The sequence below is a fragment of the Thalassophryne amazonica genome, chromosome 2 (genome assembly GCF_902500255.1).
Source record: "Thalassophryne amazonica chromosome 2, fThaAma1.1, whole genome shotgun sequence".
NCBI classification, from domain to species: domain Eukaryota; kingdom Metazoa; phylum Chordata; class Actinopteri; order Batrachoidiformes; family Batrachoididae; genus Thalassophryne; species Thalassophryne amazonica.
In genome coordinates, this window is record NC_047104.1 from 55,412,211 (window position 1) to 55,427,705 (window position 15,495).

A 15,495-nucleotide genomic window follows, 5' to 3' on the forward strand; every position below is an offset into this window, starting at 1 on the left:
CATCATGATTGCAGACAAGTTCCTTGGCAGAATTTGGCTGCTTGGTCAGGGGCCCCTTCTTTTCATGCAGACACCACACGGGCACACATTTTTCTAACCCAGACACCACAGTACTAATTTATATTCAGCAGAAGAAGGGGACTCATTGTTTTTCAACAGACTACAACCATTTAATTCGACTCAGTTTTTGGCCAACTACAGTTAGGAAATTTGTGAAAATGAATAACATAAAACAAGGAGTAAGTGGATAAATAAACAGGAAGTATTAGGGTAGGTCTCTGCTGTTATCTTGGCTGGTGTACAGCTAGTCCTGGGGTGGGAGGAAGACCAGGCGGAAGGCCAGGCAATGTCGTCTGGCCCAGCTTCATTAAGAGGTGCAAACACAGCTCCAAAATACTCTGGCCAGGGGCTCTATCAGTCAGTTCCTGGCTTTAGCCTGGGCTTAACATGAGCTAAAGGCTCCAGACATCACACAATCATTAAAGCCAGCCTCCTGGAGCAACCGTCACCGGATAGCAGCTCTCCAGATTCCCGCTGTCTCCAGATTGCTGTTGATGAGAAACTTCACATATCTCCAGTTTGGAACCTTCTGCTCCATGACCAGGCAGCAGCTGATATTGGTGAGATCATACTCATCAAAGGTGATTAATACTATTCTTAACTTCCTAATCTGACTAATAATATTCCTTTGTGACTTTACATATCTTCACCATCAGAAGGTCATGTGTGAAGTGCATTTATTGTCAGGATGTAAAAGGAGATGGCCATGTCTAGCTGTTTGTTTTATAGACCTAATCTTATGAAGGATGTTTTTTCAGAATATTTGGTGGATGCCAACAGTAGTCCAACACCTAAACTAACCCTGTGCCTTACACTAACAGAACACAAGGGTGAAGCAGCACATAGTACCTTCAGTGGTCATAAACGCCTCCTGACACTTTGATGCACGCACTTGCTCGCACATCGTCGTGATGATCCCACCTGCTGTGTTCCCAGCTGGATGCTGTGCTTTTTTCCACTGGCTGCCACGCGCTGTGCTCTGTGTATATAAAATAATTATTTTGTGGCGGATTAATCATTTTCTCTGCAAGTTAGGTGTTCAAAATGGCTCCAATTGCTTCCTGAATCACAGAGGACTGCTCCAGCAGCAGCTGTACGAACTTGCACGTTGAATGAGATGGAGAAAGCATTTGGAAATGTCTAAAAGGTAATTATTTGTCATGTTTACATTGGTAAAACAGTTGGTAAAACAGTTGCATGTTCTTTCCTTTTTGTGTGCAGTTGTAAAAGTACATTTATGATAGATTTAACATCTCGTTATAATCATTCAGATGACCTGCACTCTGATGTGGTGCACTAACGCAATCACTCACTCTGTTTACTTCTTCTTTACTTGACTTGACAAGCTGCATGTAGTGTTGGTGAGTAGATCACGCATTGTTGCACAACATTTATGCGTGAAAGATTTTTTGAACATTTCAAAATTCTCTTTGCGCAATTGCACGTGCCAGTGCCACTCTCACGTTCAGTCTACACCCTTCAAAGATGAGTTTACTCTCCTGCATGACACAGGGCATGCAAGTGTGTGCATCAAAGTCATGCAAGTGTCAGGGGGCTGTAAAGCCCCGTTTACACATAGACGGTAAGAGCTCCCCGGAAGAGTTTTTGGCCGTCTTAAGGATCAAACGCCGTTGTTAACGGTGGCACTAGGGGCATGGCTTAGTTCCGGCTTTACCGGGAATCGGCGAATAATTCCGGGAGCGCTCCCGGAGAATTCACGTGACGACGGAGACAATGGGAACAACGGCGTTTAATACATTTTAATCGCTGTTTCATCCTGCCCCTTCCTGTAGTGCTGCAGTTTACACCGCCGTAATTGGCGGCCGGCATTGTATCCCTAATCAATGGCGTGTAAAACGGCGATAGAGCCCACATCGGCATCCTCAACGGCGTTTTAACTGGCGACAGAGGCAAACAAAACGGCGGCACCAGCAGACAGTACGTCGTTCTAAATGCCACCTCCCGGTTAACGGTGTTCCAAACGGCCGACAGGCGGCAGTCAGTATAAAAACGCTAGCGCACTGCATGCAGGCCTCTCACTCACGGCCAGCTCCAGATATTTTTGCAGCGAAGCTCCAGTATGCCTCCTAAAAGAAAATTGGCAGGGGCAAGGACTTACCAAGAGGTCTGGTTCAGAAGCAGAGGGGAGGCCTGTGGTGGAGACGGAGCAACACGTTGAGGAGGGGGAAAAGAAAGGAGAAGAAAAGGCTGAGGATGATCTCCCTCCCCCTGCAGTGACAGAGGCATGTATTCTGGCTGCTTCAGCCTATTATACTCTGGGGGCGGTGCCTATATGCAAAAGTTCCTGGAGTAACGCAGGATTTGCCTGGATAAAACCAGCGGTACACAGGGCATTATCGGCAGCAGCAGAACACCGCCGTTCTCACGCGCGTCTTAACCTGCGATTGTAAAGGATAGAAGTGGGTATTAACCCCCGTTGCCTGACATGTGCCGGATGCTACGGCATCAAAATGCCACTTTATTCGCGGATTTAGCGGCATTTTATCTGCGTATTTGCAGCTAGTACGGCGGTCAAAACGCCGGCGAAATGCTCCACCCCTTTCCACCGCGAAAACAGCCAGAACTACCGCGAACTTCGGTCTACGTACTGCCCGCTGACAAAACCGTCTATGTGTAAACGGGGCTTTAGTCTTAATCGAGTACAAGTGGCTTCCTTAATGCTTTTGCATTTCTTTTGTTTCTCTTGTAAAAGTTAACAAATTACAGTTTGGTATTTCAGAAAAAGTTACATTTGCCATTGATGGGCAGAAAAGTAGATATATGTAGTGTATTAATTCAAACACTGTAATGGCCATAATTCAAGTTACACCAAGCAAACTCTAAAACACAAACTATATGTGAGCACACAAATGTGTATGTGTTCTGTAAGCGTTTTGCATCTATCAGCCATTTAATTAGACAAAGCAAAACACGCTATATATGCAATTTCCACAATGCACATTATTCACATTATCATCACGGCGATGACATCACCAAAAACGAGATGGTAAATTTTCCAAACCTAACAAAACCCTAAGACTAACCATAAACCTTACCCAAATGTGTGTTTCTGAAAGTTAAATGCAAAATGTGTGCTGGAAATGAACACAGGAATTCATAGGAGTGTGCCCAAAATATTAAGTTATTGTACATTGCTTTTCGTATGTCATACGAAATACACCATGAGAAGACTTATATGAGTTATTTCTCTCTGTCAGTCTCAGTACTTTAAGGTTTGGCCAGCCTTTCAAGACGAAGTCATGCTTTCAGAGCTGTGCTTCTTTGACACTGTCTCCCGCGTTGTTGCATGTCTCCCAAAATCCACCTATGACCAGTGTTGCCACAGTTACTTTGAAAAAGTAATCCAATTACTGATTACTGATTACTCCTTGAAAAAGTAACTTAGTTACTTTACTGACTACTCAATTGTAAAAGTAGCTAAGTTAGATTACTACTTTCCCCAGCTGCCGACAACAACCCTCTGCCACCTCAACATGACATTGATACCTGTTTTGCCAGAACTCACTTTATAGTCACCCTTTCTTGACTGCAATGAAAATAAATGCTTGTTTTATAAAAAGTAAAATAAAAACCTCTTTAAAAACTTCCAATTTCTAGCCTACATTGTTTATAAATATAACTATTAAATTCTTTTTAACATATTTCTAACAATTAAATTCTCTCTAAACATTTTACTTGTCAAAATTATTATTATTATAAGTAGTATTAGTAGTTGTAGTTAAAAAACTGCTTCAAAACTGGACCTTTAATCTAGGGGTGCTTGGGGGGGCACATCCCTGTCCCACACCCCATTCCATCTGGATTCGCCCCTGCTTTGGCGTTTGAGCACAAAGAATGGATAACATTTATTTATGCAGAAAACATTACCAGATTTACAGGCAAGAAAGTTTTATTGCGTTTTCACATCATGTGGTCCTCAGAAAGAGAGTTTAGGTGCATTTGAGTGGAAAATATTGTTAGTTGTTGACGCATCGCAGAGGATCAGCTGTTTTTAACGAGCAGACATGGAGCAGCTCAGCTCAGAATTCTAAATAAAGGAGGGAAAAAAAGCATAAAAATGTCTTTGTAAAGCTCAGTGCAGGTGTGCTGTTGTCACCGCGCTTTAAGAGGTGAGGACGAGTCGTAGCTGCTGCAGAAAACCGTGGATGAAAAGCTCACAGCTCGCTTAAAGTGGGCAGTTCAGTCGAACCCCAACCCCCTGCCCACGGACCAAGTTTAATGCTGCTATCGACCCACAATGCAAAAATAATAATAACGCACAGTGACTTGGAGAAGTAACTTTAATCTGATTACTGATTTGGAAAGATTAATGTGTTAGATTGTTCGTTACTAAAAAAAGTGGTCAGATTAGAGTAACGGGTTACTAAGTAACGCGTTACCGGCATCATTGCCTATGACAAACCTAATGTAATGTAGTTAATCAAATAATTGCTATTGGTAGTGTTTAGGTCATCTGTCAATGCCTAAAAGGAACTCTACCGTCCATCGACATCCCGAGTTTGCATTTTTCAACAGTTTACCCTACACACCTTTGGCTCTGTCATGTTGCTTGTTGATGTGGTTTGTCATTGCATGTAAACATAATAGCAAGTCTTTAAAGTCATTGTAATGCTATGAAATATACACATCATAATCATAATCATGACACTTGGCTGGTGTGTTTGGTCTGTCCATTTTGTTATTAATCCCCAGTTGCATTGCTCATGAGATGTTGCTCAGAGGACTAACACTGTTTCAGGCAGTGCACAGAGAATCAGTAAGAGGGCGGATTGATTTTTGGCTCCTTGTGGACAGTGGGCAATGGACAGTTGGCTTCCAGACAGAAGCTTGGCCGGACTTGGTGAAGACCAGATCCGTCTGTGAGGTTGCATGCCCCATCACATGTAGTGCTCCAACAGTGACCCTGCGCAAACTGGCAACTGCCAACCGTCTGCTTCCGTCTGCTTGGCATATTTGGCCATTTAGTGGGCGCTTGTGAAGATCAAATGGGTTAAGATCGGCCCTCTTAGTGAGCAGGGAAAAAAGAACATCAAAAAGGTGTAAATTTCACTTCCCCACTTTTGATTAAGTCAAGCATGAAAAGAAATGTAATACTCTCAAGTGGCAAGGGTTTACACTATTGATGCTGTTACTTCTGCTTCAGGAAGCCCAATCAGCCGACAGGGAGCTGAGTAAACTAGCCCTGAGTTTTAGGGGAGGCCAGATGGAGGGCTTTTGCTGTGCCTGAAAAGACAGCTTAAGAGCTCGCCTCCTCAATCCCACTCAGTACTGACTGTGTGAAATCCTGGCCCTCACTAACCCCCCCCATCCCCCTGCCTTCTCCAAAGCTGGTGGCTACCACCATATGGGCTTGTTTAAAAACTCCCACAGGCTGGTACAAAGCACAACAACACAGTTTTCATATCAAGTACTCTCTCAATGAGCCCCCCCTTCCCCTATCCCCTTACCCCCCCTCCCCGACTCTTTCACATCTGATTCCAAAGGCTGTCATGGGTTCTGCTCTGATTAATAGTCGGTGCTGGCCGTCTGTTTTGGCAGATCACTTTGTGTGATGACTAATATGAATTTGCTGGCTCAATCCAGATTTCATATGTTGCAAAAAAAAAACAAAAAACAAAAAAACCCAAAAACCCCCCAAAAAACAAAAAAAAAAACCTTGGCTGATTGACTGGATGAGTGTTGCACCTGCAAAACTTGATCACCCCTGCCAAGTTGGTAATGCTGTTGATGCTATTTGTGTTTTAGCAGCATTATGCAAAAACTACTTAACTGATTTTCTTGAAACTTGATGAAAGAGTGGGGAATGACACACAGAAAAAAAAACCCTTTATCTTTTGGAGCAGATCCAATTATGAGGGCAGGATTTCTCAAGAGATAATGCGATCCAATGCATAGAATAATCAGTCAGCGTATCAACTGAGACCAGTCCTGTGACAAGGCAAGAGGTCAAAACACAAGTAACAATCACACAAGGCACCAGAATCCAAAGGAAGAATCCAAAATTAAAAATCAAAATGAGGCAGCAAAGGAACCCAATTACAAAACATGACAAGAAAAAGGACACTGGATGATCTGGCATGACACAAGACATTCTGGCACTGAAGAGGTGGAGAGAGTGATTTAAATACACCAGGAGAGCAGTCAATGAAAGCATAAAGCAGTGAGAGAAGGAACACACACAAGCACAGAACATCACACTACAACAGGAACTGGGAAAGAAAAACGACAGACAAAATGGACTGTGACAGTACCCCCCACCGAATATATAGGCAGGGACAATGTTGAAGAAAGTGAAAAAAATATTCCTATATCTACCCACTTAATCAGATCTGCTTCAAAACACACTAGTTTCTTCCTTTACTCATACCACATACTTTCAACATGTTCCAAGAAAATTAATAGTTTTTGTGTAATTCTGCTAACATATGTGTGAATAGTGACGGAGAAATTTTCTCTCTGAGCACTTTCTATTTCTAAATGTGACCCTCCTTGTTATGTGTGATTGCAGCAGTTTGTCACAAAGCCAAAGTGAAGCCGAGCAGTTCCATGGTAGTATTTGGTGCATGGTGGAATTGGCTTTTGTAAAGTGTTAATAGAATCTTTAACTGTTCCAACAATTCACTCCCATTGAGTTGCATTAAGTAGATATTGTAAAGGAACAATGGCCTAAATAGCTCAACATCAACCTCATTAGGCATGCAGGCAGGGCCTGGGCCATTTCATGGTAGCAGCTATTGTCAAGGCTCACCCCAGGTAAGCATTAAATTGCAAATGATACCCTGAAAGGAGAAGAGGAGAGGGCAGGCAGAGAGAGAGAGGGAGAATATAGCAAACATCGAGAAAATGGTTCTCAGGACAACAGAGAATGAAAAGGCATTGGAGGAGCTGCTCCGACCATAAAAAATCCAATACATCACAGCTTTTGGGGCGCAAATTCCACTCGTCTCCTAAGTGTCTTATTTGTAAGCAATGCTGAGCACAGGCCTGTGAGGAGACAGGAAAAAAATAGAGGGAGAAGACCAAGAGACGAAACCTAATGACAGACTGATAGCAATTACTTGTGCCCGTCAGCGGCTCTTCTACCTCCCAGCATTCTGAAATTAGGCGAGCAGGGGAAAAATAAACCCGGAGTAAAGGATGAAAGGGGTTGAAAACACTTTAGATTAAATCTACAATTCTTGTAGTTGCCACCAAGTTTCCAGCAAAGTCCATCAGTCAGCAAATCAATAGTCACATCGTCTGATCCAAACAATCTTCACCTAATGACCCCTTGGATCAACATGTTAATAAAGGGGCCTCTGAAGGATAGTTTGCAACTGCAAAGTGCTCTTGTGAGTGACGTTAAAAGATGCTGAAAAACGGGAGGTCCACTCCCCCGTGGAAAGGCTCTCTGTCACCCTTCCTGGTGAGAAATTGTACCATTGCATATTTCTTGTCACCAGTGGCGTAAGTGAAAGGACCCCTGAGGACAGTGTTAGTCACTGCTTGCCTTGTGGAGTGGAGTAAATTAAAGCGGGAATTAGGGAAAGCGAAATTGTGGATGACAAGCAAGGCAGTGGCAGTCACATCAAGTGCTCTTTAGGCCCATATGTCTTCATGAAGAGCCGCATTAGGAGCCAACAATGAGTCCACTGCACAGCATTTATTACATTCACTGTGGAGGTTATGGTTTCACCCGTGTCTGCTGGTTCTTTCATTGTCATCAAAAACCTATGGACAGATTTACATGAAAATTGGCAGCGTGGTGGTGCACAGATCAAGGAAGAATCTGTTACATTTTGTGATGGATTTCTCCCTCCTCTTGAGACAACATTTGGAAATGGGAACCACAACACCAACAGCAAAATACGCATATGCAGTGCTCCAGAACAATGGTACAGAACCTATTCTTTTTTTTTTTTTTTTTTGGAGCCCTCATATTTGTGTTGTTCCCCAGGCCCTGCAGTGCGCACATATACACACACAGAGAATCAATCCATTTTTTTAATTTTTGTTTTTATTGAACAAATATATAAATTCAATTATATTTCTCTTTGAAACAGCCAAAAGGAAACAAAAAAGATCTTTGCAATTACTTTTCAGTATCCAGGAATTGAGTTATTTTGACTTTACATATGAGGAGCGTGTGCATGTGTGCCTGTGTATGGCTTCAGTCATGGAGAACCTGGAGAGAGGTGTCATTTGTCGTTTGGTATGCTTATGTATTTTGGGTCAAGGATGAACGCTGCCAAAACGGAATGTTGATAGGACTAATATTTTTGGAGAAACTATGGATATTAGATAACAACACCAAAAAATGGATGTTGACAGTTACATTCTGGACTCACACACCACTCCAGCAGGAGGCGGTAAATCAGCTATATATTAAAAGCGTGTGTGCGTGATTTTATTTAGTAAGTTCAATGTAAGTACATAATATAATTGCAAATACGTTAAAAATGCATGGATGACACAAGAAAGTCAAAACACTGATTTCCATTGTGGTCCATTTAAAAAATCAAATGACAAAATACAAGTAATATTTAAATAAATAAATAAATTAATTAATAATAATAATAATAATAATGTGAGGTGTGTCGTGTGTTGGTGTTTACAGATAAATGTGCTTTTGTAAAATATGACATTTTTATTTGTAAAAAAAAGGCATTTTCAAAAAAAAAAAAAGACAAGTTGTAATTAGATAATCATCTGATATAACCGGTGTCAAAATAAGTAGGACACTACTATGATCTACTGGTGACAGTGCGAGTTTTGGCCCTTTTTCAGCTGATTTTTCATTTGTGCAAGAATTTTTTGGATCGCACCGAGTTTCAGGTTAATCGCGCATCCTGCATCGTTAAGTATACATGGAGTAACAAGCTGTGTTTAATATCTCACAACCACCTCTGATCGCCAGTTGTATGGTCAGATGAAAATCAAACCTGTTTGATATTCTGGTCAGCCGTCGTGACGGTATCCCGCTGCTGAAGCGCTATAAGCATCCAACCTCTCGCACTGTGCCTGTGCAAACACTGCACACCTGACTTGTAATGTTTTTTGTTTTGTTTTGTTTTGTTTTAAACTTTGATGTCTCCCATCGAGAGTTTTTGTAAATTAAGTTTGAAAAAAGCTTTTGTTTACATTTTGCTTCTGGAATCACGAGTCCGACGTGTGTTTTTTGAACATACAATGTCTGTGAGAACATAAATCGTGTGCTCTGAACCTTTACACCGTGCGGTTCTGTGGTACAGTTTAAGCTGGAACCGAGTAGTGATTGAAAATATCAGCCCAGCTTCAGGGCGAATACTGCTATCAACACTACTGGCCAGTAGATGGCAGTAGAGACCTTGAAAACTTGGCAAAACAAAATTCCAGATAATCTGTGTCTGCTACTCTGCTATGTTTAAGATGCGTGGAATTTAATCAGTGCAAACACAATAACGTCTATAAACCCAAAGAATATATTCACAAGAGTTTTAGGCACTAGAGTTTAATACTGTTGTCTGTGGAGCCTGATCAGAGTGTCTCAAATGCATTTATCATGTCGTGAACGTACTGAGATTACCCTATCATACCCATAATGCACTTGGACACAGCATGACCACACTAAAACCTTAAAAATTAGCACATTACATTAAAACTAAAACATATATCTGATATTTTCACTTTATAAAACTTCAGACGCGACGTTAATTTAAAAAAAACTTGTCCGAAATTAGTTTGGTTAAAATTTGAACCATAAGTTAAAAATGTATGCCTCTGGATGACTTGGGTGATATTGGCCGCTTATTAGTATGGGGTTAGAAGAAATTAATTTTTTTTGTGTGTGTAACCAGTTCTCCTTTGTCTGCAGAGAATAGAGCGGTTTCTTCTAGAAGCAGCTCTCCCCTGTTTGCAGAGGCTAGAACTACACATCTGCTACAAACATTTAAAAGGTTGGTGCTCAACTGATTTTAAATTTTATAAGTGCTTGTAGCTGTTCAGCTTTGTTTACCATGTTAACGGTCTAAAAATTATTGGACAAAAATTTATCGGAAGATAATTAGTTCAATAATGGTTTTCAAAGTTATCTGAAAAGATATTCGATAATGAAAACATTATCTTTGATAATTATCGGTTATCGGATTATCGGAACTGTGCCCACCACTGACGCTATAAAGCTTTAGTAAAGCATTTATAAAGTGTAAGTAAATGCTTAAGTAACTACTTGTAAAACATTTACAAATCTTTCTTTTTTATTAGCTACTCGTTGGTAAGAACATAAATAGATGGCTTAATAATTATTAATAACAAAATATGTAATGTCTTTATAAAACATTTACAAATTATTTTTAATTCTCTATAAACCATTTAAGAAAAGTTGATTATTAATAGTTCATCATTTACAAATGCAAAATCAGACACTATTCATTAGTGATAAAAATACTTTACAAATCATATTTTTATTGTCTTTACATTTTTTCCTCACAAATTATTAAGCCTTTACTAAGCATTAATAAACTAGTTGTTGATGCTCAATGTATCAGTTATAACATTTGTAAAGATTGCATTAACTACTAATCCTCAATACTTTATGTATCATTTGTCAATAATGTACAAAGCTCACGTCTCTTTCCCCATCACTATATGTATGCAGTTTTAAAGACTTTATCTATGTACAAATTTGTTTTATAACTCATTTGTATATGCTTAATATATATTTTAATCACAATCTCAAACAGATGACCAATTCACTTTTATATGTCCATATATAAATGCTTATCAATGCGTTAGTAAACTTAAAAATACTATTATAAAGCCTTTACAAGCTGTTAGTAAAGTATTTTGTGTGAGCTTAACTAAAGTGAAGGTTAAATTTGCATTATAACTCATTCGTAGATGCTGTTTATGTGTGTGATGCAGTCAGAAACAGTTGACCAATTCACTTTTATATAAATACTTATCAACACTTATTTTGTTTTGAGGAATTGGTATGGCGGTATTAGACGAGGAGTGCGGGTTCATTCATCGCAAAATGTTAAAGTGATGTTCAGTTACGAGGTGGTGTCGATTTGCAAGTAATTGTGCTGCCATTAGTTGCTAACCGATAGCTAAATGTGGGTTCAGAACGGGTCGCCATTAGCTGCTAAGTGATAGCGACTAATCGGCTAACGTATTAAAACACTAAGGAGGTTTTACTTTTGACGATATAAATTCATATCGATCAAATGGATAGCCTCTTGGACAGAAACAAAGTGTCCGTTTGACCATTTTCAACCTTAGAATACGTTAAGCAGTTAGATTTGGTATGGCTACGGATAGCCAATGCAGCTTTAGCCTAGCTTTCACTAACAGTTACGCGCATAGCCGATTAACCATCGTTTTTGGTGAAATGTCCGCTGGAAGTGTGAGTAAGAACGCCAGTGATTAAGTAACATTAGTCCATACGGTCCGAAAAACAGTTAAAATCTGTTTTTTATTTTAATCTTTCCCCTTGGACGTTCGTCGACAATGAGAACAGAAACAGGAACGTCTTCCTCACCATTACAGAAACGTCTTCCTCGCCATTTTAATTTGCTGAACAATTATGTGAGCTGCTGCCATCTGTCGGTGATATTGTATCATTTGCACTTGGTGTTGCAGCCATTTGTCTGGGAGGTAAATAAAATCACATCTTATTTGGTTTGAAAAAAAAAGGTTTATATTCCTAGAAATGACTGGGTGCTTAAAATGAAGAAATTTAATTAATAAAACATAAAATGAATAAACGATTGGGTGCTAAAAATGAAAATTAAGAAATTGAATAAAATAAATAAAAATAAGGGCTAATAAATAATAAATAAATAAATAAATAAATAAATAAAATAATAAAATTAAAAAAGATGGCACTGGGAAAAATGAGGACTTCCTTAACCGGAGGTACAGTATTTGAGAGAGCTGAAAAGGAAAAGAGGAAAGAATTAGAGAGCAGAGAGCAGGTACCCGTGAAAAGAACAGAAGAGGAATGTGTGAACAAATAATAGGTGCAGAGAGAACTCGTTATTGTGGGATTCTTAAATGTTTTATATAGAATGAAAAATCATTTATAAATGTTTTATAAAGACATTACATATTTGTTATTAATAATTATTAAGCTATCTATTTATGTTCTTACCAATAAGTAGCTAATAAAAAAGAATGCTTAATAATTTGTTAGGAAAAAAAGACAATAAAAATATGATTTGTAAAGTATTTTTATCACTCATGAATAGTGTCTGATTTTACATTTGCAAATGGTAAACTATTAATGGTCAACTTTTCTTGAATGGTTTGTAGAGAATTAAAAAATATTTCTAAATGTTTTATAAAGACATAACATATTTTGTTATTAATTATTAAGCCATCTATTTATGTTCTTACCAATGAGTAGCGAATAAAAAAAGAATGCTTTGTAAATGTTTTACAAGTAGTTACATAAGTATTTACTTACACTTTATAAATGCTTTACTAATGCTTTATAGCGTGCAGTTAATATAAAGAGTTACCACTGATGGTAATTCAACATCCAAAGAAACACATGTCATTTGGGCCTTAAAGGTGGATATAATCCATGTCAGTCCTGGAAGAAGATCAGATTGGTTCTCCAAGGAGAATAAAGTTTATGTGATGTCAAAATATTGTGTTTTTACTCACTATATAGCCTGTAAATGCAGTGAGTGAATGGATAGATAAATGAGCCCATTTTTTCAAGATTGTTAACACCATAATTCAAAAACAAAAAATGTTATCTTCTAAATCTTCTAATTATAGTGGTACATAATGAAGGTGAACTAAACTCTGGTTAACTGATAAACCAGATCAATGCAAAAGAGAAACTTTGTTTTAGTCATGTAACAAACCGTATCTCGTCTGTTAACTACTGTGCATGTTTGGGCTTAATACAGCATGGAATAATCTTATCACAAGCATGATGGAAATTAGCAACAGGTTGCTAAATTTACGTGTAACTCCAAGTTAAGTTGTTTGGCAGTTTGTTTCATTCCCAAAGCCTAAGTCTGGTTGCCACCAAGACAACCATGACTTGACTCACCACTTCATTTGTTGTATTTCTTTTGTCATGTTGTTTGAAATTCTGGTGTATGAAAAGGCCCTAATGGAGAGACCAGTTCTTTCAAACTTTTTTTCCTGTCAGGCCCTTGGTTAAAAATGAAAATGAGAAGCCCTCAAATATAAAACAAATATTAAAATATTAAAAATAAGGATGGAGTAAAAACATGATCAGCATTTATTCTCAATATTTAAAGATAATTATTAAAGTGTTGCCCGTGGGGATCCATGAGCTCTAGATTGGGTAGTGTTTATAAAATAGGTAGCTGACATTTATCAAGGGTGGTAATAAATTATGCAAAGTTTCTGTAATGAGTTGGAATGGCATGTGAGTGCAGAAGGTGAGTGCAGAAGTGTGTTTACTGTTCTAATTTACTGTTCTAATTCTTAATCCCTGCCAATGACATCTGTTGGATTTGGTAAACACTGCTGCTTGTCTTGTGTGCAGATAATTTAAATTGAGCTCAGTGGCACACAGGCAGTGGATGCTCCAATGAAAGTCACTCTGCTGTCTGACTCAGAGGTCAAGCTTTTACACCTGGCCATAACCACATGGGGCCACACTGCATGCATGGCCTTGAAAATGACCGTCAGATAAGGAACTGCATAATTCTGAGGCAAGGATCACACACAGCAGCAAAGAACCAGGAAGAGGGCAGAGAAGAACAATAAGGTTACAAGCTAAATTTCAAACACTTCTGCTGATTTATGTTCAGTTTAAGTGAAATCTGGATTCAATAATTAATGCAAATTGGACTTTGTGGCACTTGGCTCAGTGTACCAAGGTGAACTTCATGTATAACATATGTTGCTACCTCATCAAGATCTAGAAGTACACTAGAAGAGCAGATACAGTACATCTGGAAAGTACAGAGCTTCACTTTTTTTGTACTCGCAGCACTCAGACTACCAGAGCAAGAATTTTAGCTGAGGAAGCTTCTGCGATTTGAAGCGAAACGTCCTCGCGTCAAACAACCCAGTCCAGTCGAAGATTCAAGCTTCTCTACTATGGAAACCACCTGGACAACTGAGAGCCTACACAGAAAGTCATGAATGGGTATAAAATTAGCATCCCCAAAAGGCTCAGCCATTCATAAGCAAACATGGGGTGAGGATCACCACTTTGTGAACAACTGCGTGAAAAAATAGTCCAGCAGTGTAAGAACAATGTTGTTCAACTTTCAGTTGCAAGGAATTTAGGAATTCCATCATCTACAGTCCATAATCTGATCAGAAGATTCAGAGAATCTGGAGAACTTTCTATACGTAAGCGGCAAGGCTGACAACCAACACTGAATGCACGTGACCTTTGTTCCCTCAGGTGGCACTGCATTAAAAACCGACATCATTGTGTAAAGGATCTTACCACATGGACTCAGGAACACTTCAGAAAACCATTGTCAGTTAGCACAGTTAGTCGCTACATCTACAAGTGAAAGTTACAACTCTACCATGCAAAGCGAAAGCCATACATCAACGACATCCACAAACACCACCCACCGCCTTCTCTAGGCCTAAGCTCATTTGAAATGGACAAATGCAAAGTGGAAAAGTGTGCTGTGGTCTGATGAGTCCACATTTGAAATTGTTTTTGGAAATTATGGATGTCGTGTCCTCTGGACAAAAGATGAAAAAGACCATCCAGATTGTTACCAGTGCAAAGCTCATAAGCCAGCATCTGTGATGGTATGGGGATGTGTTAATGCCCATGGCATGGGCAACTTACACATCTGTGATGGCACCATCAATGCTGAAAGGTACATCTAGATTTTGGAGCAACACATACTGCCATCCAAGCAACGTCTTTTTCAGGGACGTCCCTGCTTATTTCAGCAAGACAATGCCAAGCCACATTCTGCACATGTTACAACAGTGTGGCTTCATAGTAAAAGAGTGTGGGTACTAGACTGGCCTGCCTGCAGTCCAGACCTGTCACCCGTTGAAAATGTGTGGCACATTCTGAAGCGCAAAATGTTACAACTGAGACCCCGGACTGTTGAACAATTGAAGTCGTACATCAAGCAAGAATGGGAAAGAATTCCACCTACAAAGCTTCAACAATTTGTGTTCTCAGTTCCCAAATGCTTATTGAGTGTTGTTAGAAGGAAAGGTGATGTAACACAGTGGTAAACATACCACTGTCTCAGCTTTTTTGAAAAATGTTGCAGGCATCCATTTCAAAATGAGCACATATTTGCACAAAAACAATAAAGTTTATCAGTTTGAACATTAAATATCTTGTCTTTGTGGTGTATTGAATTGAATATAGGTTGAAGAGGATTTGCAAATCATTGTATTCTGTTTTTATTTACATTTTACACAACGTCCCAACTTCATTGGAATTGGAGTTGTATATGGAGAAATTATTTT